General features: G+C 37.1%; 1 pseudogene; it reads left to right on the top strand.

Annotated features, from left to right (window-relative positions):
- The first annotated feature begins 7973 nt into the window (after positions 1-7973).
- LOC131659658 (putative disease resistance RPP13-like protein 1) lies at positions 7974-22431 on the top strand (annotated as a pseudogene).
- Positions 22432-23720: the final 1289 nt, after the last annotated feature.

The following is a 23720-nucleotide window of genomic DNA, read 5'->3' as shown; positions in this document are numbered from 1 at the left end:
ATGTGATGCCAAATATAATTTTGGGGGTGCCGTCTTGAATTCTCAAATTCCCATGTTTTTTTAGCCCGGATTTTTTTTTTGGTTTATCATCACCGGTTTAGTCTGGTTCGGGGGACAGTTCTGGCATCAAGTAGTTCCAGCCCTCTCCAGATCGCAGTTGCAGGGGATCGAACCATGGTTTTCCCTACCAAATCCAACATCAATTTGTTGAAGTACTTTCTCCTCTTCTTCCATAAACAGAAGTTGTTTCTCATATTTGCAATTCTGATTGCTTAATTTGGGGATTTCTTGACCCACTCTATGTTTTTCTTACGCACCACGCGAATTTCCAAAAATGTCCCTGGAAACTAGAAATACATTTATGGGATGCACCAGAACCTTGGAAACCCGAGTTTTAGTGGACGAGACCCTACGTAACAGCTTTAAACTAACCGGAAATACAACTATGGGCAGGAATCAGAGATGTATTTCTGGAAGCGCCCCAAATTCGTATGAATTTTTAAGACCGAAGAACGTCTACAGCATAAGCAAACTGGAAATGCACTTAAGGGATAGAACCATAGATGCATCTCCAGTTTGTATTGGCACTTAAACGCGCGCTGCCTCTTCCTTCCCATAGTTTCAATAACTTTTCATAACATAAAAAAAACTCTTAAACCCTCTCAACCCCTATTGTGTCAAAATCATCCAACTTTGCGAAAAGCTCATCAAGCATCACGCACATCATTGTTCATGCAGATTGAAGGAAGAAAAATCATCAATTGTAAGTTATTTTTGAGCTTTTTAGAGGTAATGTAATTTCACCTAGAAATTGTGTTTTAGGGTCTAAAATTCAAGTTTTTTTTTTAAGTATTTGCAAGTTTAGAAGTCAATATATACGTTTTAGAAATGTTGTTTTTACGATCAATGACCATTTTTTGATTCTTGGTGGCTGAGCTTCGCCATTGACGAAGTAGAAACGTTGCAGGTCGTACAGAAGATGCATTTTCGGTTTTGTTCAACGTTTCATCAAAAACTGGAAATGCATCTCCGATTTTTCATGTCTGCATTTTTTATTTGTTTTGAGTCTGATTCTCATTATTAACGTTTGTTTCGTTATTCTACAAGAATAATGGCTGATGAGAGAGCTTTTAGACTGAGACATGACAGACTTAAACAACACGCTTCTATGCGTGGGGAAAGGAGTCAGGCATCCTAGACTCTTGCATATGGAAAGACTGTGTCAGATGCGTCTACATCTCATGCTGATCATATTTCTACACCTACTACATATTCCTCCCGTAGCAAGAGAGGTTCTCTGGTTCACTCCCCGCCTCCGTCCTCTCGTAGACGCACGTCGTCACTTGTAGTATTTGAGGCAGGAGAGACATCTGGCTTGGTTACTTTTGGCACAATATGCCTGGATTGTATTCAAAAGTTTGATCAAGGGTCTTCTATTGGTACTATTGGATAACCCTACCATGTTTGCTAAGCTGACACGAACGGCTCACAATTAATAATCTCTAAATGTGAAAGTTGAATAACCAACAATTTTAACTTATCGAGAATTAGATGATCTAAATGTGAAGTATTTTAGGAGGTGACAAATTAGAGATAAGAATAGAATTATCAACTACATAATCATAAGCACCAAAATCTAAAACCATGAATCTATATGGAGTGAGATCAACCAACCATGGTAGACAGAATCGCGATCTAACTCGTAGGATCGGACGATTCTGCGATCTTGCATCCCTATTCCGTGCCGGAGTATGGCCAAAATCGTTTTTTGGTGGGCACGGCCAAGATCGTCGCACTTTCTCGTGAAATCGCTCTAATCGGCGCTTCTGAGCGCTTCTGTTCATCTTCCTCAAGAATTCGGGTCCGCAGGTCGGGTCCGCGACCCGGTTCAGAAGAAACCCTAAAAAATGAAAAACAACTCTTCGTATATTTCTTTTATTCTGAAACGCTTCCTTCTGCCAGTAATAAATAGCCCTAGCCTATTAGGTAATAATATTTCCAACTAATTTCTCCCACACGTTAATATTTCCAACTTCCCAAATATAATCCATCATTATCGTCATTTAATTTTCCTTCCTTTACTCAATATTTCCACACGTTAAACCCCTTAAATACAGATTCTCCCTCCCCTAATTCACTCCACCTCTCTCATTACTCTTTAATCCTCTTATCAATTCTCCTTTCTCTCTCTTTAATTCTTTCATAACTACATCAAATCCTCTTCTCACAATCTCACGTTAAAACAAAAAACAATTCTTTGAGAAACTTTTTTCAAACATGACTTCAAGTTCTGGTGTTGAAACTTAGAAGTTTTTAAGTGTTATTTGCTGTTGTTTTGAATGTTTTGTGTTGTTTTAAATTGTCTTGAATTAGTTTCAATGAATATTATCCTATGAAATTTCAGTTTTTTAAAGTAACTTTGTTGTTATTTGAAGTTTTTTTTTATATTATATGCAATATATATGAATTTTAAATTTGGTAGGATCTTACGATCCGTGTTACAATCCCCCGATTTACGATCTTATTACCCCTACCCGGATCTTGCGTAGAATCTCGAGTTTGACTACCTTGCAACCAACAGTAGAATCAACAAAATGAGCTGGGGTGGCTAGAAATGAAATATTATGCTGGATCACAAGCTTTAGAAGTCAGCCACAGTGTTGACAGTGCATGTGAAGGTCCCCAGCGGCGAGGCTCTTGAAGATGACAGATCGGTAGCCTCTAGTGCTTGTGGTGAGTGCATGTTGCTAGATGTGGTGGCTTGCCAATTGTCCGACAACAATGTCTCTAGGATACCCAGAAACCAAATTGTTGAATTGGTCTGGGAGGCTGACCAAAAGATACAACCGTCTCACACTCTCACCAGATGAAACTTGCTGTAAGGTATACATGTGAATACAAATCTTTGGTGCTTATATTTACTTTTAAATTGATTTATTTTATTAGGCTCTGATTAGTGATTAATTGCATTAAATCAATGTTACCTTTTATATTGCTCGCCTAACTCCAATCTCCTGGAATCAACATGGCTTACATTTGATCTTCTTGTGAATAGGAATTAGTTTAAATGTAATTATTTAGTGTAATTACCGATATAGCCCTGTAACCTTTATATATACGAGAAATAATAATGAGAAAAGTATCAAGCCAAGAATTGTTGACATGGTATCAGTAGGTTTTCGATCAAACCTGTGAGTTTTAGGTTAATCTTGGCTTTATTCAGCGACACCCCACTGGGTCGCTCTTGAAATCGTCTCGGTAGATCTCGTTTCTCGGTAATTGAAATCATCTCGGTTCTCGGTAATCTCTTCCAAGATTGCGATTCTAATCTCGGGTGCTTACAAATCGTGTTTGCTTTGATCGTGTTATCGTATCGGTGTCGGCAAGTATTCTGAATTAGGGTTTTGACTTGGTGTCGGCGAGTATCCTGAATTGGGGTGTTGATTTGGTGTCGGCAAGTATTTTCTTCAGTGTTCCGTTGGTGTTTCTTGTTTCACGTTAACAAAATTGTTACGTTAACAAAATTGTTTTTAAGTCATCTCTGATATTATGGCTTCCGAAGAAGAGATAGATCATATTTGTGTTCGTTTTACCGGAAAGAATTATCTTGTTTGGGAATTTCAGTTTCGGATGTATGTCAAAGGGAAAGGATTATGGAGTCACTTGGACGATGTCTCTTTGGCACCGTTAGAGATAACTGACTTAGATGCATGGGAAATAGAAGATGCTCAGATTATCACTTGGATTCTCGGTACTATTGATCCTCACATGATTAATAATTTGCGATCTTTTTCCACTGCCCAAGAAATGTGGAACTACTTGACGCGTATCTATAACCTAGACAACGCGGCCAAACGTTTTCAGTTGGAGCTAGACATTGCCAATTACAAACAAGGCAATCTGTCTGTTCAAGAATATTATTCTGGTTTTTTGAATTTGTGGACAGAACACTCTGCGATTATACATGTTGATGTTCCCAAGAGTTCTCTCGCAGATGTCCAAGAGGTCTACAATACTAGTAGGCGAGATCAATTTCTCATGAAGCTTCGTGCAGAATTTGAGGTTGTCAGAGGTGCTTTGCTGAATAGGAATCTTGTTCCTTCTTTAGATACATGTGTTGGTGAACTTCTGAGAGAGGAACAACGTCTTGCTACTCAAGGATCCATGTCTCACGATGTTGTCATTTCTGAGTCTGCTATGTTTGCATATGCTCCTCAGAGTAGAGGTAAAGGTCGTGATATTCGACATGTCCAATGTTTCTCTTGCAAACAATTTGGACATTTTGCTCAGAGTTGCAGTAAGAAGTTTTGTAATTATTGCAAGCAGCGGGGCCATATTATCTCTGATTGTCCCACCCGTCCTCCACGATCAGCACAACGTTCGGTGCAAGCATTTCCTGCTAGTACAAGCTCTGCAGTTGGTCCTTCCATCACCAATCCATCTAATGGTGGTGCTCTCCAACCTGAAATAATCCAACAGATGGTACTTTCCGCTCTTTCAACCTTGGGAATTCAGGGTAAGTCTTCGAATGTTTCCTGCCCGTGGTTTCTTGATTCTGGTGCATCCAATCACTTGACAGCCTCTTCTGAATACTTGCACAATTTACATTCTTACCATGGTAATCAGAAAATTCAAATTGCGGATGGTAATGCTCTCTCTATCACGAATGTTGGTGACCTCAACTCGGATTTTCGGGATGTGTTTGTAGCACCTGGACTTGCTTCCAATTTATTATCTGTTGGTCAATTGGTTGATAATAATTGTAATGTAAATTTTTCTCGTGATGGTTGCCTTGTGCAGGAACAGGTGTTGGGGAAGGTGGTTGCGAAGGGGCCTAAAGTGGGAAGACTGTTTCCACTTCAGTTTATTTCTAGTCATTTATCTCTTGTTTGTAATAATGTCTTGAATTCTTATGAGGATTGACATAGAAAATTGGGTCATCCTAACTCTGCTGTTTTATCTCATTTATTTAAAAATGGTTTATTGGGAAATAAAAATGTTGTTTCTAATGCCTCTCTTTCATGTTCTGTTTGCAAATTAGCTAAAAGTAAAACACTTCCTTTTCCGTCTGGTGCTTATCGGGCTTCCTCTTGTTTTGAAATGATTCATAGTGATGTATGGGGTATGTCTCCTGTAGTTTCTCATGCTCGCTATAAATATTTTGTCACATTTATTGATGATTATAGTCGTTTTACTTGGATATATTTTCTTCGGTCTAAATCTGAAGTGTTTTCTATGTTTAAGAAATTTCTGACTTATGTTGAAACTCAATTTCATGAAAATGTTAAAAATTTTCGCTCTGATTCTGGTGGTGAGTACATGTCTCGTGAGTTTCAAGAATTTCTTCAACAAAAAGGCATTTTGTCTCAACGATCTTGTCCCAATACCCCCCAACAAAATGGGATGGCAGAACGCAAGAATCGTCATTTGCTTGATGTGACCCGCACTTTACTTCTTCAAGCTTCTGTACCACCCCAATTTTGGGTGGAGGCTCTTTCCACAGCTGTCTTCTTGATCAATCGTCTTCCTTCTACGGTTATTGATCTCGATTCTCCTTTTTTTCGTCTTTTTAAAATTCAGCCTAATTATAATGATTTACATACTTTTGGATGTGTTTGTTTTGTTCACTTACCTTCATTTGAAAGGCATAAGCTTGGAGCGCAGTCTGTTCAATGTGCGTTTATGGGGTATAGTCACTCTCATAAGGGATTTGTGTGTTATGATGTCACTAACCATCGTTTTCGCATTTCTAGGAATGTGACATTTTTTGATAATCAGTTTATGTTTCCATGTGTTTCTCCTGTCATGAATGATATTGTTACTCTTCCTAAGTTTTCTATTATGCCTCAATCTATAGAACGCTATAAACCAGGTCATGTATATGTCAGAAAACACAAACAGCAGGTTCCCACACCCCTTCCTTGACGCTGAACCGCCACCTGATCCTGTAACGGTTGAACCACGACGTTCTGGTCGAATATCTCGAGCACCAGATAGATATTCACCAGACAGGTATGATTCCTCACATACTTCTCTTACTGCCACACTCTCTAGCATATCTATTCCTACTTGCTATTCACAGGCTGTTAAAGATGTACGTTGGATAAAAGCAATGAATGAGGAACTTCAAGCTCTTCAAGAGAATTTCACATGGGATATTGTCTCTTGTCCTCCTGATGTTAAACCCATTGGTTGCAAATGGGTGTATTCTGTGAAATTGAATTCTGATGGGTCCCTCAACCGTTTCAAGGCTCGCTTGGTTGCCTTAGGAAACAAGCAGGAATATGGAATTGATTATGATGAGACATTTGCACCGGTTGCCAAAATGACATCTGTTTGTACGGTACTCTCTATAGCTGCTTCTAACGGGTGGGCTCTTCATCAATTAGATGTGAAAAATGCTTTTCTTCATGGTGACCTGGCGGAAGATATTTATATGACTCCTCCTCAAGGTTTATTTCCGTCATCTAAGGGTGTGTGCAAGCTCAAACGCTCCTTATATGGTTTGAAACAAGCGCCTAGAGCATGGTATGAAAAATTTCGCTCCACTCTACTTGGGTTTTCCTTTACTCAGAGTTAGTACGACTCTTCTCTATTTATTCATAGAACATCTACTGGAATTGTCCTACTTCTTTTGTATGTTGATGATATGATTATTACTGGTTCTGATGATGCTTCCATTCAAAGCCTTAAACAACAGTTACAAGCAGCGTTTCATATGAAAGATCTTGGTAATTTGCATTATTTTCTTGGTCTTGAGGTTCATTCTACATCCAAGGGCATATTCCTCCATCAACACAAGTATGCCACAGATTTAATTTCTATGGCTGGTCTGCAATCGGCTAATCCAGTGGATACTCCTCTTGAGGTTAATGTTAAATATCATCGTGATGATGGTGATCTGTTGCATGATCCCTTATTGTATCGTCAACTCGTGGGTAGCCTTAATTACTTGACTATTACTCGCCCTGACATATCATTTGCTGTTCAACAAGTAAGTCAATTCATGCACTCTCCTCGCCACCTTCACTTGGCAGCAGTTCGTCGTATAATTCGTTACTTGAAGGGAAGCTCTCATCGTGGTTTATTCTTTCCTACTGGAGTTCCTCCTAAATTGAGTGCTTATAGTGATGCCGATTGGGCAGGGTGCCCTGATACTCGACGATCTGTCACTGGTTGGTGCATGTTTCTTGGCTCTTCATTGATCTCATGGAAAAGTAAGAAACAAGCGAGAGTCTCTAAATCTTCTACTGAATCTGAGTATCGTTCCATGTCTGCTGCTTGTTCTGAAATAATTTGGCTTCGTGGTCTTCTGGCTGAACTTGGATTTCCTCAAATAGAGCCAACTTCACTTTATGCTGACAATACAAGTGCCATCCAAATTGTTGCGAATCCTGTTTTTCATGAACGCACCAAACATATTGAAGTTGATTGTCACTCAATCTGTGACGCTTATGATGACAGAATAATATCACTTCCTCATGTCAGTACTCAGTTGCAGATTGCAGATATTCTTACCAAGGCTGTTCCGCGTCCACGTCATCAGTTTCTTGTTAGCAAATTGATGCTCATTGACAAGCAGCATCAATTTGAGGGGGGGTGTGAATAGGAATTAGTTTAAATGTAATTATTTAGTGTAATTACCGATATAGCCCTGTAACCTTTATATATACGAGAAATAATAATGAGAAAAGTATCAAGCCAAGAATTGTTGACACTTCTTAAGTCATCCATGGAGTTTAGTCAACAAAAGTGGGCCTCATCTTATGACTCAGCATAATTCATTTGTCCATATTTGAATTATTGCTGCAACTTGTTTCTTCATTATCACACCAATATCAATTATTGAATCAGTATTCCATCAATACCAATTAAAATCTTGTGGTGAGATTTGCTTCCAGCTTTATAATTTTGTTTTATATTATTACTATCCATTCACACTCGAGTATTTACTCTTTACGTGTAGCTAACAGTTCTTTATTTCCTTCAAACTTTTGCTAATACAACATGGCTGCAACTATGATAGGAAGTGCTTTCCTCTCTGCAACTGTTCAGACCTTAGTTCAGAAACTTGCTTCCAAAGAGTTTCTTGATTACATCACAAACACCAAGCTAGATCTCTCACTCTTGAAACAGATAAGACTAACACTTCTCACTCTTCAACCTCTCCTAGATGCTGCAGAGGAGAAACAGATCAACAGTCCTGTCAAAGACTGGCTTGATGGCATGAAAGATGCTGTCTACGATGCTGAAGATCTGCTCAACCAAATTAGCTATGATTCCCTTCGAAGCAAGATGGAGAACACGCTAGCTGCAAGCAAAACTAAACAGGTGTGGAACATCCTTTCTTCTCCTTTTAAAAATATCTATGGAGAGATCAATTCCCAAATGAAAGACATGTGTGAAACCCTGAAACTTTTTGCTGATAATAAAGATATACTTAGTTTGCAAACTAAATTTGTCAGAGTTTCTCATAGAACACCTTCAAGTCCTATGTTCAATGAATCTGTCATGGTTGGTAGGAAAGATGACAAAGAGAAAGTAATGAACATGCTGCTATCAGAAAGCAATACTAATATGGGCGTAGTTGCAATTGTAGGCATGGGAGGCCTCGGAAAAACAACCCTTGCACAACTTGTTTGTAATGATGAAAAAGTTCAAAACCACTTTGATCTCACAGCATGGGCTTGTGTATTAGAGGATTTCGATATCCTTAGAGTAACCAAAACTCTCCTTGAATGTGTCACTAAATCACCAAAAAAAACTGACAATCTTGATTTACTTCGAGTTGAGTTAAAGAAAAATTTAAAAGACAGGAGATTTTTAATTGTGTTGGATGACTTATGGAATGACACTCATCATGATTGGGAAGATCTTGTATCTCCATTGATTTATGGAAAAAATGGAAGCAGAGTGATCATCACAACACGCCACAAAAAAGTGGCCGATGCTGCACGCACATTTCCTATTTTTGAATTAGATCCTCTATCAGATGAAGACAGTTGGTCTTTACTCTCCAAACATGCATTTGGAAGTGGAGACTTTTCTGAAACTCAACAGCGAGACGTAGAAGCAATTGGAAGGAAGATTGCAAGAAAGTGTGGTGGATTGCCAATAGCTGCGAAATCACTTAGAGGACTGTTGCGTTCAAAAGTAGATACTGAAGAGTGGATTGAAGTTCTGAACAATGACATATGGAACTTACAAAATGATAATATTCTGCCTGCCTTGCGCCTGAGTTATCAATATCTTTCCTCTCAATTGAAAAGATGTTTTTCCTATTGCTCTATTTTTCCAAAGGACTATCCACTTGATAAGAAGCAATTGATTTTGTTGTGGATGGCAGAAGGCTTCCTTGATAATTCCCAAGTCAATAAAACCATGTAAGAAGTAGGTGATGGGTGTTTTACTGAATTGTTATCCAGATCATTGATTTAACAATTGCACGATGATTCTAGTGAGCAAACTTTTGTCTTGCATGACCTTGTTAATGATTTAGCTATGGTTGTATCGGAAAAAAGTTGTTACAGACTTGAATTTGGCGCTAAGAGCTATGAAAATGTTCGCCATTTGTCATATAATAAAGAAAAATATGACATTTTCAAGAAGTTTAAGACTTTTGACAAATTCAAACGCTTGAGAAGCTTCCTTGCCATTGACTTTGGATGGGGAGAATATATTTTATCAAGAAATGCGGTCAATTATTTGCTACCCACATTTGGAAGGTTGCGGGTGTTATCGTTATCAAGATATAGAAACATCACCATGCTACCCGTTACAATTGGCAACTTAGTGCAGTTGCGCTATCTAGATCTCTCTTACACGAATATCGCAAGCTTGCCTGACACCATATGCAACCTCTACTACTTGCAAACCTTGATTTTATCTTGCTGCTCAAAACTCACAGAATTGCCTGAACATGTTGGAAAATTAAGTAATTTGCGTCATCTTTATATTGATAATACAAGCATAATAGAGATGCCGAGGCAAATTGCTGAACTTGAAAACCTTCAAAATCTAATTGTTTTTGTAGTAGGCAAGAAAAATATTGGTTTAAGTGTCAGAGAGCTTGGGAAGTTTCCTAAGCTACGGGGAAAGTTATTCATCAAGAACTTGCAAAATGTCATTGATGTCATGGAGGCAAGTGATACCAACTTGAAGAGCAAACACCATATTGAGGATTTGACGCTACAGTGGAGCAAGGAAATTGAAGACACACTTAATGAAAAAAATGTGCTTGATATGTTACAACCATCTACAAACCTAAAGAAACTGAGCATTGTATCAGATGGTGGGACAAGTTTTCCAAGTTGGTTTGGAGATCCTTCATTTTCTAACATGGTGTCCTTGCGCATTAGTGTTTGTGTGAATTGCATGACACTTCCACCACTAGGGCAGCTACCTTCTCTCAAAGATTTGCAAATTGGTAGCATGATAATTTTGGAGACAATTGGGCAGCAGTTCTATGGCATTGCAGCAGGAGGTTCCTATTCTTCGTTCCAACCATTTCAATCCCTTGAGAATTTGGAATTTTCGTGCATGGGAAATTGGAAGGAATGGTGTCCTTTTCCAGACAACATGTTTCCTTTTCCTCGTCTGAAAACTCTGAAGTTAATAAGTTGTCCCAAATTGAAAGGACATTTACCTAGTCATCTTCCTTCCTTAGAAGCGATTGAAATATATGATTGTGATCATCTCTTGGCAACACCACCTACTCCACATTGGCTCTCCTCAATAAAAAAGATTCGTATTGTGGAAGATTCAGATTCAATAAGCAATACTGAAAGGAACCAATACTCATTGCTCGAGAGTGATTCTCCATGTTTTCTACAAGAAGTACAGATAAGGAGCTGTCATATGCTAAAATCTGTACCTAAAATGATTAGTAACAGCACCTGTCTTCGAGAATTGAATCTTGATGGTATTAGTTCTCTCACTATGGTTCCAACAAATGGTTTACCCACTTCTTTGCAATCACTTAGTATTCAAAATTGTGAGAATTTAACATTCTTTCCTCCTGAAATGTGGAGCAATTACACATCCCTTGTGACTCTTCGTTTAAGCCACTGCAAAGCACTTATCCCTGTCCCATTGAATTGTTTTCCTATGCTCCAAAATTTTTCCATATATTGTTGCAACAGTTTGGAGTCTATTTTTAATTCAGAAACTTCTTCTTGTAGCTCGTCAGCCCTCCAATCTTTTACTGTCAGTGATTGCGAGGCACTTAGATCTCTACCTCAACGGATGGACACCCTCACCTCTCTTGAAAAGATATATCTCAGAAATCTTCCAAATCTGAATTTATCATTATGTGAAGGAGCTTTCCTACCTCCCAATTTACAATCAGTTAGTGTTGAATCTGTGAGGATAACAAAGCCGGTAAGAGAATGGGGTTTCCAATGTCTCACTCCTCTTTCATCATTGTATATCAAAGGTGATGATATTGGGAACATGTTGCTCAAAGAGTCGTTGTTGCCCATTTCCCTTGTGTATCTGTCAATCGGTAATCTCTCTGAAATGAAATCCTTAGAAGGAAATGGACTTCGACACCTCTCCTCTCTAGAATGGCTTGGCTTTAATAATTGTCTAGAGCTTGTGTCATTGCCAGAAAAAGCCTTTCCCTCCTCGCTGAAAACACTCAAGTTCGGAAATTGTCCAAAACTAGAGTCATTACAAAAAATTGGGAAAAAAATCTTATTATTTTTAATCTTGATTTTTTAAAAATGACGTCCCCAGATGATAATGATAAACTATAGCTTACATTGATTGGCTCCTTTGTCTCGCAGTGGACGTACCTCCGGTTCTTCTTCCTCCGAACATCCACCTCCTCCGTCATATGTTCCGACCCCGGTTACCACTTCCAAAAACTAACATGATAAATCCAATACAAAAACACTGTGCGATACAATCCGAAATCAGAACAAAACAAAACAAAACACGTCAAACAAAACAAAAACATGTTATTCTGCCCGACGAGGGTTACAAAATACACATCAAACAAAATAAAAACACGTTATTCTTTCCGACGAGCGAACTCCTCCGAATGAAGATAATTATACCAATCCTCATCCCACTCAGTATCAGAACCATCAGCGTTGATCACGCCTGAAGGCTGAGCCTGCACGTCCGAGCCATGGACCCCCAGGGGACGAGAAGCAGAACCAGTCAAAAGCTTCTTCTTCTCCTTCACCTCCTTCACCTCCTTCACCTCTTTCACCTCCTTCTTTGAAGAACCCTTTCTTCCCTTAGCGCCCTCTTTAGAAGACGCAGTCCTGCGTGCTGGTTGGTTGCCTGACATGTTCCTGTAAACAATTGAAAACGATTAATATGCATAGACAAAATAAAAAACAAAAAAATTTGAACTTCTGATACATTTCGGAAGTTCATTTCCGAAAACTAGGATGGAGGTGTTTTCGGAAATGAACTTCCGAAACACCCCTGCGATGGAGTTTTCTGCAACTTCCATGACAGACCCCTAAACCAAACTTCAAACCAAATCAAAATGCTTCTAAACAACCTAAATACTACTAACAACCTAACCATATATCATTTATGCAATTAAAACCCTAAATAACATGCATCACAAAACTAGATCTAAAAATTTCAAAACTTACAAAGTGTTAGGATTGAGGGCTTTTGAATGTTGTTTAGCAGTGTGATTGGAGCCTTGATGCAGCTTTGAAATTCTGTTTGCACAAATTTTCGCCTTTGCCACTTTTTGTTTTGATTTAGGGTAAATGATTGGGGGAGGGGGAGTGTTTTGATAAATCTGCAGAAATCGCAGTATTTCGGAAGTGAACTTCCGAAATAATGTTTTCGGAAATGAACTTCCGAAATAAGTCAATTTTTTCAATAAAAGACGCTTTCGGAAATGAACTTCCGAAGCAGGGGTATTTTGGAATTTTCGCTGGGGGTGACCCCCATAGAGAGGTGGCCAAAGAAATTTTCAAATTTTTTACAACTGATATTTCATATTGTAAGGAATAAGAAATCCCAAATTTTATAATAAGAGATCAAAACTCAAACCAACTGAAAATAAAAGGATGAAACTTGCAACAAAACTAAAAATAAAAATTAAGGAGAATATATCTTAATTAAAAATGTTTTCTAAAATAAACAAAAATAGAATAAAAATGTTGATTCACTGGTTACATAATATCAGTGTTGGAGATGACGCTATAAACTTTTAGTCGGTTTTCATTATCTTAAACGGAAGGAGTTTTTCAATCCCAAAGTCAAACATGTAGCTGCATATTTTTAGGTGGAGTTTATTGTATGTCTTTATCATATGCAGGGGGAACATCCTTAATACGGTTATTTTGTTACTTGTCTTATCGCTTTCATTTATTATTGTTTATTGGATCTCCCTCATGATTGCACATCTTTTGAATCAAGTTTGGAATCGATTCATTATCCTTTTAACATGCATAAAACAATGGTTACGCTTGAATTTTAAGATGTTTTTAGTCAATTGCATGAGTTTGTGGAATAGAAACTATATGTGTTTGATTCAAGTTAGGTACAAAGAAAAATCTCAAAGTACCTTTTGAATCATGAAAATTTGAGATTTTGAGTGTTTGATTCTAATCAATCAAGATACAAACTCGTTATGATTTGAATCATGTTTGTACATGATTCAAATCACGGGGTCTTTGATTCGAATCAGACATTGTACTTGATTTGAATCAAGTGAAAATGGGTCACAAATCAAAATTGTTTTTATTACATTCACTTACTAACTTGACTCAATACATGCATTGTTCTTGATTCAAATCTAACCAACTTTTACCACTCATTTTTGTGATTAAACTCAAGCACATAATAACTTTTTGTCAACACCTTTTCATGTCTAAAATTTCATATTCATTTGTAATTTTCTATGAAATCAACTCTCCCACTTTAAAAAGTTAAAAGTTCTCACATGAACCTTTTTCTTTTTCAACGTCAGTTTGTGTTTCAGATCTTGATCATGAGAGATCTGTGATTAATTGGGGGAGACACTATTTTGAAACTAACCATTGGAGATTGGTTAAAAGATTTTTCAGGTTGTTGCAAGATTGAGGAGTTGTCACTGGTGCTAACAAATTTTAGTGAAAAAAGGAGGTTCTTTTCTCCATATTGCCTTAGTAGTGATCGTGTGGAAGACTACAGGTAAGGAGAAGTTTCTCAAATCTTTATACAATTCAGCACTTAAGGAATCGGTAGAATCAAATGGTTGATTGCTACAGACGGAAGCTTGGATCAAAATTGGTGACATTGGAAGATTTAGAAGCATCGATCTAGTAAAGATTGCGCAAAAGAGTTTTGTGTGAAGTTGTATACAAGTTAAGATCCAAAATTGAAGTTTTATTTTCTTCAACATTATTGTGGATAAGTGATTGTATGAACTCTTTGAATATTTGTCAAAGTAATGGAATTATGCAAGTTCCGATGAGAAACTACTAAAGAGTGCACGTAAATTCACGCGAGGACGACAGAGTCGTAGCACTACATATCATGGTGTCATCTCTATACCTTTTACTCTTGCATTTATATTTCGTAGTAAATTGCATACCTAGGTTTTTCAATTTATATAGTAGTATATCCACGTATTCGAAGTCACCCTTTTTTTTGGAAAGGGGTGACTTCGGAGATACATCCGAAATATTCCAATTTTTGGTGTTGAGATTTTTCGGATACGCATATCCGAAATAATCAAATATTTATAAAAAAATTGAAATAGGTGAATCAATACAATTAATAATATAATTAATTGTATTAATTAAAATATATATCATTATAATCAAGATATAATAATAATATTAGCATAATAAATATTTAAATCAACACATTATTTTTTATATAAAATTAATTAAAGAAAAAAGCTAATATAAATTAAAAATGAGGAAAGCGGATATACACAAATATGTAAAATAATTTTATAGTGTCAACTAATCACGTCCATGTTAAGTGCTAAGTCACATTGTTATTTTTAAAAAAGTTATGTGAAATGGATGATGAATTCCAGTTGAATGACAGTGTAAATTAATTTTATACTGTCAGTGCAGTACTTTTAACCTCATTAAAAATTATAATGTTAATAAAAAATATTTTTAAGATGATAGTTTTATTAATTATAATGCATAATGTTGTAGTCATTTAAAAAATAATTATTTTTATAATTTGTGAGAAATAAATTACTACAAAATTAAAGGTTTATTTAATCTTTTTATTTCTTATTTGAAAAAATTGGTTGAAAAATATGTTTTTTTTTTAAAAAATTCTAGCATTGGACACTCATTATTATTAATGAGTGAGAAATACACACAAAAAAAATTAAGGAGAACATAAAATGAACAAAAGTAGTTTATCAATCCCAAAGTGAAACAATCTCTGCTGTCGAAAATTTGCTAATCTGTTACAGTTGTGAGAAATGCAAGGTGGAATTGGAATTGAAGATGGTTTTTCAACATGTTGTTCAAGTTATACACATTCCTGGTTTGAAAACTGTAAGTGTGGTAGGGTTTATAGTAAATCAATCTGTTATGAAGAGATTGAGTTCAATTTGGATCTACTGGCCAATACGGATCTACTGGCCAATACACAAAATGAAAGGAGCTCAAATCCATTATTCTTATCCTAATATAGGAAGGTTGATGTTACCGAACACCACAAATATTATCATCACAGCTCCTTCCTATTTGCACCAGCCAGGAATCGAACCCGGGTCTGTACCGTGGCAGGGTGTTATTCTACCACTAGACCACTGGTGCTTGATGTTCTTATCAATTACAAAAAACTGGTTACCTCCTCATTCAATAAATTGTTTGTCATTTGAGGTTTTCTTTGGGGATTCCCATTTGTTCTATTTTTGGATCATGTTTCCAGTTTTCAAATTATAAGGTGTGTGGTTCGTTGTATGCACAATCTAAGAGATCCTTACTATGATCAAGTTCCACGGGGATCTATCACATTTTTAATTTCATGCAATGTACTCTTTATCAATGATACATGTTAACTCTCAGAAGTTGTGGCAACAATTCTTTCTTGTAGTGTGATTGTTGGAAGAAAACACATTCAAGATACAATGTGTTCCTTGATTCTGCAGTTGCTGTTGTCATGGAATACAAAACCCAAGTACTAATTTCTTCTATAATTGTTCATTCTGGTTTCACCTTTTTATTCATATCATATGGTTGAACATTTTCAATACATGTTCCTAAAGTAAAAATATATTTGAGTTGTCACTATTTATAGAATCTTTCCCTGCTCCAAAATTACAATCAATTTATTTTAGATCGATGAAAATAACTATGCATCCTATAACTGAATCTCGAAAGGCTCACTACTATTTCAAGCTTGAGAATTGATGGTAATGATAATATTGTTAACATGTTGCTTCCCATCACCCTTGTGCCTATCAACATCTAACAATTTAGGACAAAAACTCATGACTTTTATGGAAAAAAAGACTGATTCTTGAACCTTACATCATCTGCATATCAAACATCAAAGGTATGTCAATGATAAGGCCCTCGTGGAGCATGCATAGATTTCAAATCTCTTAAACAAGTAACAGAGAGAATGTTAACAGTATTCACTCCCTTCGCAGTCACTCATCGTCATCGCACTACAATAACTCAACAGTGCTGTCTCTCGACCTTTGTGCAAATCATCTTCGCTCACCATTCCACCATCTAAATCAAGATTTTCTTTGTCATGTGCTATTTTGTGACTTTCTATTCAAGCATCCCTCATCCTGAGAAATTGAGGTATATTTGCCTCTAATTTTGATGCTCCATATTAGCAGTTGTTTCTGACTTATATGATATTCAATGCATGGATAATATCCTATAAGTCTGTGCAGTCGTCCAAGCCAGTTTATATTTCCTCTGTTACTTAATCATATGAATTTTCTTATTATCTGTTGTTCTCAAAAGTAGCATTTAATACGTTTTGAACAAAGTGTGAATAAGGATAAGGGTTTGTTCCTAGAATAAGGGTTTGTTCTCATTAAATGTAATTTTTAGTGTAATTACTTGTATAGCCCTGTAATTTCTATATATACAAGAAATAATAATCAGAAAGGTTTACGCCGGAATTTGTGACATGGTATCAGAAGGGTTCGATCTAACCTGTGAATCCTTGTTATCTTGGCTGAACAGCGACACCCACTGAGTCGCTCTCGAAATCGTATTCCTCGTCCGTATTTGTATTGAAACTGCCGTCGTGATCTTTCGTAAGTTCGTTACTGTTGCACTTTCGTAATCTTGATTCAATTGTGATTTACGATTTTGTACTCTTGGCGATTCTGTTCCTTGATCGGTGACTCTTCGGTGTACGATTCTGTACTCTCGGCGATTCTGTTCCTTGATCGGTGACTCTTCGGTGTACGATTCTGTACTCTCGGCAATTCTGTTCCTTGATCGGTGACTCTCGGCAATTTTGTTTTGTGTCGATTGTCTGTGGTTTTATTTATCACGATTTCGCTACTGTTCGTTTGTGGTTCGCGTTCGTTCTTGTGGTTCCTATTCGTTCGTTTCTGGTGTTGCTACTGTTTGGTGGTGTTGCTACTGTTTCGCTACTGGTGTTCCTCCAAGTTTCATATTTCTTCAATTGTTACTATTAAAAAAAAAAAAAAAAGAAGAAGAAGAAGAAAAAAAAAAATTTTTTTTTTGCACGTGCTCACAGAATTGATATATAGTCATGGATATGGGAAACGAAAAAAATTGCTTTTGTGTGCGTTTTACCGGTAAGAATTATCCAACTTGGGAATTTCAGTTCAAAAATTATGTGAAGGGAAAGGGATTATGGAGTCACCTCGATGATACTTCTAAGGCACCTACAGAAAAGGTTGCATTAGATGCGTGGGAAATTAAAGATGCTCAAATAATTACTTGGATACTTAGCACCATTGATCCTCAAATGATCAATAATTTGCGTTCATTTTCAACTGCTCAAGAAATGTGGAATTATTTGAAGCGTATTTACAACCAAGACAATGCAGCTAAACGTTTTCAATTGGAGCTCGAAATAGCCAATTACAAACAATGTACTTTATCCATTCAAGAGTATTATTCTGGTTTTTTGAATCTATGGACAGAACACTCTGCTCTTATTCATACTGATGTTCCCAAGACTGCTCTCGCGGCTGTCCAAGAGGTCTATAACACAAGTTGTCGAGATCAGTTTCTCATGAAACTTCGTCCAGAATTTGAAGTTGTCAGAGGTGCCTTGCTTAATAGAAATCCTGTTCCGTCTTTGGATACATGTGTTGGAGAACTTCTAAGAGAGGAACAACGTCTCATTACTCAAGGAGTCATGTCTCATGAAGCTGCTGTTTCTGAGCCTATGATTGTTGCATATGTTGCTCAGAGTAAAGGTAAAGGTCGTGATATGAGACAGGTTCAATGTTTCTCTTGCAAACAATTTGGCCACATTTCTCGGAGTTGCATTAAGAAGTTCTGTAATTATTGCAAGCAGCAAGGTCATATTATATCTGATTGTCCCACACGTCCTCCACGACCAACACAACGTCCGGTGCAGGCATTTCATGCAACTACAAATTCTGCCTCTGGTCCTTCTGTTACCTGTGCATCTAATGTTGGTACTCTACAACCTGAAATGATTCAACAAATGGTACTTTCCGCTCTTTCCGCTTTGGGAATTCAGGGTAAGTCTTCTAATGTTTTACATCCATGGTTTCTTGATTCTGGTGCTTCTAATCACATGACGGGTTCCTCTGAAAACTTGCACAATTTACGGTCTTATCGTGGTAATCAACAAATTCAAATTGCTGATGGTAATAACCTATCAATCACTAATGTTGGTGACATAAACTCTGATTTTTGGGATGTATTTGTATCACCTGGTCTTGCTTCCAATTTATTGTCTGTTGGCCAATTGGTGGACAACAATTGTGATGTTAATTTTTCTCGGTCTGGTTGTCTTGTGCAGGAGCAGGTGTCGGGGAAGGTGATCGCGAAGGGGCCTAAAGTGGGAAGATTGTTTCCACTTCAGTTTATTTCTAATCAATTATCTCTTGCTTGTAATAATGTTTTGAATTCTTATGAGGATTGGCATAGAAAATTGGGTCATCCAAACTCTTCTGTTTTGTCTCATTTATGTAAAACTGGTTTATTGGGAAATAAAAATGTTATTTCTAATGCCTCTATTCCATGTTCTGTTTGCAAATTGGCTAAAAGTAAAACACTTCCTTTTCCATCTGGTGCTCACCGTGCTTCTAGTTGTTTTGAGATGATTCATAGTGATGTATGGGGAATTTCTCCTGTAGTTTCGCATGCTCACTATAAATATTTTGTCACATTTATCGATGATTATAGTCGCTTTACTTGGATATATTTTCTCCGCTCTAAATCTGAAGTATTTTCTATGTTTAAGAAATATTTGACATATGTTGAAACTCAATTTCAAGCAAGTGTTAAAATTTTCCGCTCTGACTCTGGTGGTGAGTACATGTCTCATGAGTTTCAGGAATACCTACAACACAAAGGCATTTTGTCTCAACGGTCTTGTCCTAATACCCCTCAACAAAATGGCATGGCAGAACGTAAGAATCATCATTTGCTTGATGTAACACGCGCCTTACTTCTCCAAGCTTCTGTACCATCCCGATTTTGGGTGGAGGCTCTTTCCACGGCTGTCTTCTTGATCAATCATCTTCCTTCTACGGTTATTGATCTTGATTCTCCTTTCTTTCGTATTTTTAAAATTCATCCTGATTATAGTGCTTTACATACTTTTGGGTGTGTGTGTTTTGTTCATTTACCTCCATTTGAAAGACATAAGCTTGGAGCCCAGTCTGTTCAATGTGCATTTATGGGGTACAGTCACTCTCATAAGGGATTTGTGTGTTATGATGTCACTAACCATCGTTTTCGCATTTCTCGGAATGTGACATTTTTTGATAATCAGCTTATGTTTCCATGTGTGTCTCCTGTCATGAATGATGTTGTTACTCTTCCTAAGTTTTCTATTATGCCTCAATCTATAGAACGTTATAAACCAGGTCATGTATATGTCAGGAAACAAAAAGAACAGGTTCCCACACCCCTTCCCGATGCTGAACCGTCACCTGATCCTGTTGTAGCAACCTGCCCTAAAAATAAAGATTTAGAGTCGCCACCTATTCTGAAGGGCGAATAGGAAACCCTACGCAGTTTAGAGATCGGGGTAAGATACTATATTCAGGTCGAGGGAAGGTGTTAGGCACCCTCAACCCTTTCCTATGGCTTTGAATCTAAGGTAACAGTTTATGGCTGAAAATTAAGGTTAATAGCTAAGGAAGTGAATAGGGGGAAAATTGAGATTTTAGGGAGGGGGACTCGCCTTGGTTATTCAAGTGCCTACGTATCTCCTTATGGAGAATCAGAGTCAACGTAGTTCGGGCACAGGGATTGTACGCCTTAGAATTGAATTTGATTATGGAGGTGTTTGAAGTTGTTTTGAAGTTGTTTTGAAATGCGAAGTTCGAAGGTATTTTGAATTACCTTATCGTAGTTGTGAACATCGCAGTGTTTGAAAGGATGTAAATCCGTAGTATCGTGGTTTAGTGTTTTAGATGTGGTTTTGGGCGTACAACCCTGCTTTAATATGGCACTGTTAGATGCGGTGATCAATAGATTTGATCAGTATAGCTAACAGATTAATGGGCATTGCTGGTTACTCAGATCGATAGATTGATCGTCGCGGGCAGCAAATTGAATGTTTTAAGTTTTATATAATTTTTATCTCTCGTCTAATGCGACCAATGGATTTAGTCGGGTCGAGGAGAGAATTAAAATGTTTATCTCTCGTCTATTGCGACTAATAGATTTAGTCGGGTCGAGGAGAGAATTAATTGAAGGTTAATGTTTCGCCAAATAGGCAATGGGATCGGGCAAACCCTAATAGTATATAATCTTTCGAGGGTTTGTGTGGTTTTTTAATAATTAAGATAATTAAATAAATTAACTCGAAAAATCGAGGAAAATAATCGGGAATAATTATAGTCATAATCCTAATTATATTAAAATCCTAATTGAATAATCTAAAGATAATTAGTTAAATTAAATAACATTATTTAATGATTAATCTAAACATAAAATAAAAAATAAAATATAAAGAAAACCTGGGCTATAATCGCATGTGAACATCTTCTGAGGGTCCACTATGATCCTGCATGTCCAAGGGTGTTGGATTGGAATAGGAACGGATCCAATGGCTATAGAGTGAACAATACCGTGGACGCGCGTTGATTGTATGCACCGGATCCATGAGCAAATTGAAACATACCAGTTATCAAAAAATACATGCCGTGAATGGGGCTCGAACCCCTGTTCCTTCCTTCACCGGTAATAGCATCTTGCCAACTCGACCATGCGCGCTCGCTTTTTAACTAGTACACCATTAGCAAAATATATTAAACAAAACAGTTTAACTTTTGAAAACAGAATCTTGCGCCCCCCCCTTTGTTCGTCTTCTTCGTTTGCTTGTTTTTTCTGAAAATAGGCAACGGTTTTGGGGACGTTTCCATAGACCTGCGAATATGAATCTAACACGATGCACTATATAAATCCCAAATATTTACACGGATCGATTGTAAATCGTGTCCTAAACACGATGGAACCAATGAATCAATCTAATTTTTGCTTGCTCCATAAAGCCCCAAATCAAAGCTTCTAACCCTAGCCATGGTGAATATCTATACCTGCGTTAAAACTCCAATCAAACTATCCAGAATCACTCACCACATCATGGTAAACGAGATTATATAGTTAAAATATATTTATGCGTTGTGAATCACCGAAAACGAATTTGACATAAAAGTGCACAAAAACGTGATTGGAAGGAGGCTATTTTGAGTGCCTCAAACCTTGCTATCAATTAAAATCGATTCAAGGATACTCCTGGAACGTGTTTTAATCATCAAAGCCAAGTGAATTGCCCTGCAATATTGAAATCGATTACCACTTTTTTTCACGAATTTTGAGTCCGGTTTTGATTCTTGGAGGCTACCCCTCCTCTGATCATTAGGATTCACATATATATATATATATATATATATATATATATATATATATATATATATATATATGTGTGTGGCAGCAGCATTAGGTCAAGCAAATTTGATTGAATCTTTCTTAATTGGCCATTATGATGATTGAGTGATTTTGGGTGATATTTGGGAATCTTGTAAAAATCTGATTTTTCCCAGCGTGGAAAACTTGTATTATTTGGCAAAAATTCTTCCTTTCTCTTTTTCTCTCCTTTTTTATTTATTTATTTCATAATAACAATTTTTTATTTTACTTAATTCATTTTGTATTTAAATGAGAAAATTCAAATAAATCAAGTAAATGACAAAAATATGAGAACAAAGTTATGGTCTTTTATTGGACTCATGATCATGTGTAGAAACTCAAATTTAGGCCCATTAGTCCAAATAAGTGATTTTGGTCAAGTTGACTTTTGTATATTCCTCCACAATTGTCCAACTTCATCAATGCATAACTCTCTCAATTTTTATGATATGGGCAAATTTTGGGGTATGACACCTGTCACGATTGAACCACGACGTTCTGTTCGAATATCTCGAACACCAGATAGATATTCACCAGACAGGTATGATTCCTCACATACTTCTCTGACCGCCACACTCTCTAGCATATCTGTTCCTACTTGTTATTCACAGGCTGTTAAAGATGTGCGTTGGATAAAAGCAATGAATGAGGAACTTCAAGCTCTTCAAGAGAATTTCACATGGGATATTGTCTCTTGTCCTCCTAATGTTAAACCTATTGGCTGTAAATGGGTGTATTCTGTGAAATTGAATTCCGATGGGTCCCTAAACCGTTTCAAGGCTCGCTTGGTTGCCTTAGGAAATAAGCAGGAATATGGAATTGATTATGATGAGACATTTGCACCAGTTGCCAAAATGACAACTGTTCGGACTCTAATATCTATAGCTGCTTCTAATGGATGGTCTCTTCATCAAATGGATGTGAAGAATGCTTTTCTTCATGGTGATCTGACTGAAGATATCTATATGACACCTCCTCAAGGTTTGTTCTCTTCATCCAAGGGTGTTTGCAAGCTTAAACGCTCTTTATATGGTTTGAAACAAGCACCCAGAGCATGGTACGAGAAATTCCGCTCCACTCTACTTGGGTTCTCTTTTACTCAGAGTCAGTATGATTCCTCTTTATTTATTCATAGCACATCTGCGGGAATTGTTCTGCTTCTTCTGTATGTTGATGATATGGTTATTACTGGTTCTGATCATGCTTCCATTCAACGACTTAAGCAACAGCTACAGGCATCATTTCACATGAAAGATCTTGGTAATATACACTATTTTCTTGGTCTTGAGGTTCATTCTACGTCTAAGGGAATATTCCTCCATCAACATAAGTATGTCACAGATTTAATTTCTATGGCTGGTCTCCAATCGGCTAATCCAATGGATACTCCTCTTGAGGTTAATGTTAAATATCATCGTGATGATGGTGATCTCTTACCTGATCCCTTGTTGTATCGTCAACTCGTGGGTAGCCTTAATTACTTGACTATTACTCGCCCTGACATATCTTTTGCTGTTCAACAAGTAAGTCAATTCATGCACTCTCCTCACCATCTTCACTTGGCAGCAGTTCGTCGCATAATTCGTTACTTAAAGGGAAGCTCTTATCGTGGTTTATTCTTTCCTATTGGAGTTGCTCCTAAATTGAGTGCTTATAGTG

The sequence above is a fragment of the Vicia villosa genome, linkage group LG3 (assembly GCF_029867415.1).
Source record: "Vicia villosa cultivar HV-30 ecotype Madison, WI linkage group LG3, Vvil1.0, whole genome shotgun sequence".
In the NCBI taxonomy this organism is placed as follows: domain Eukaryota; kingdom Viridiplantae; phylum Streptophyta; class Magnoliopsida; order Fabales; family Fabaceae; genus Vicia; species Vicia villosa.
This window is presented reverse-complemented; position numbering and strand designations above follow the sequence as displayed.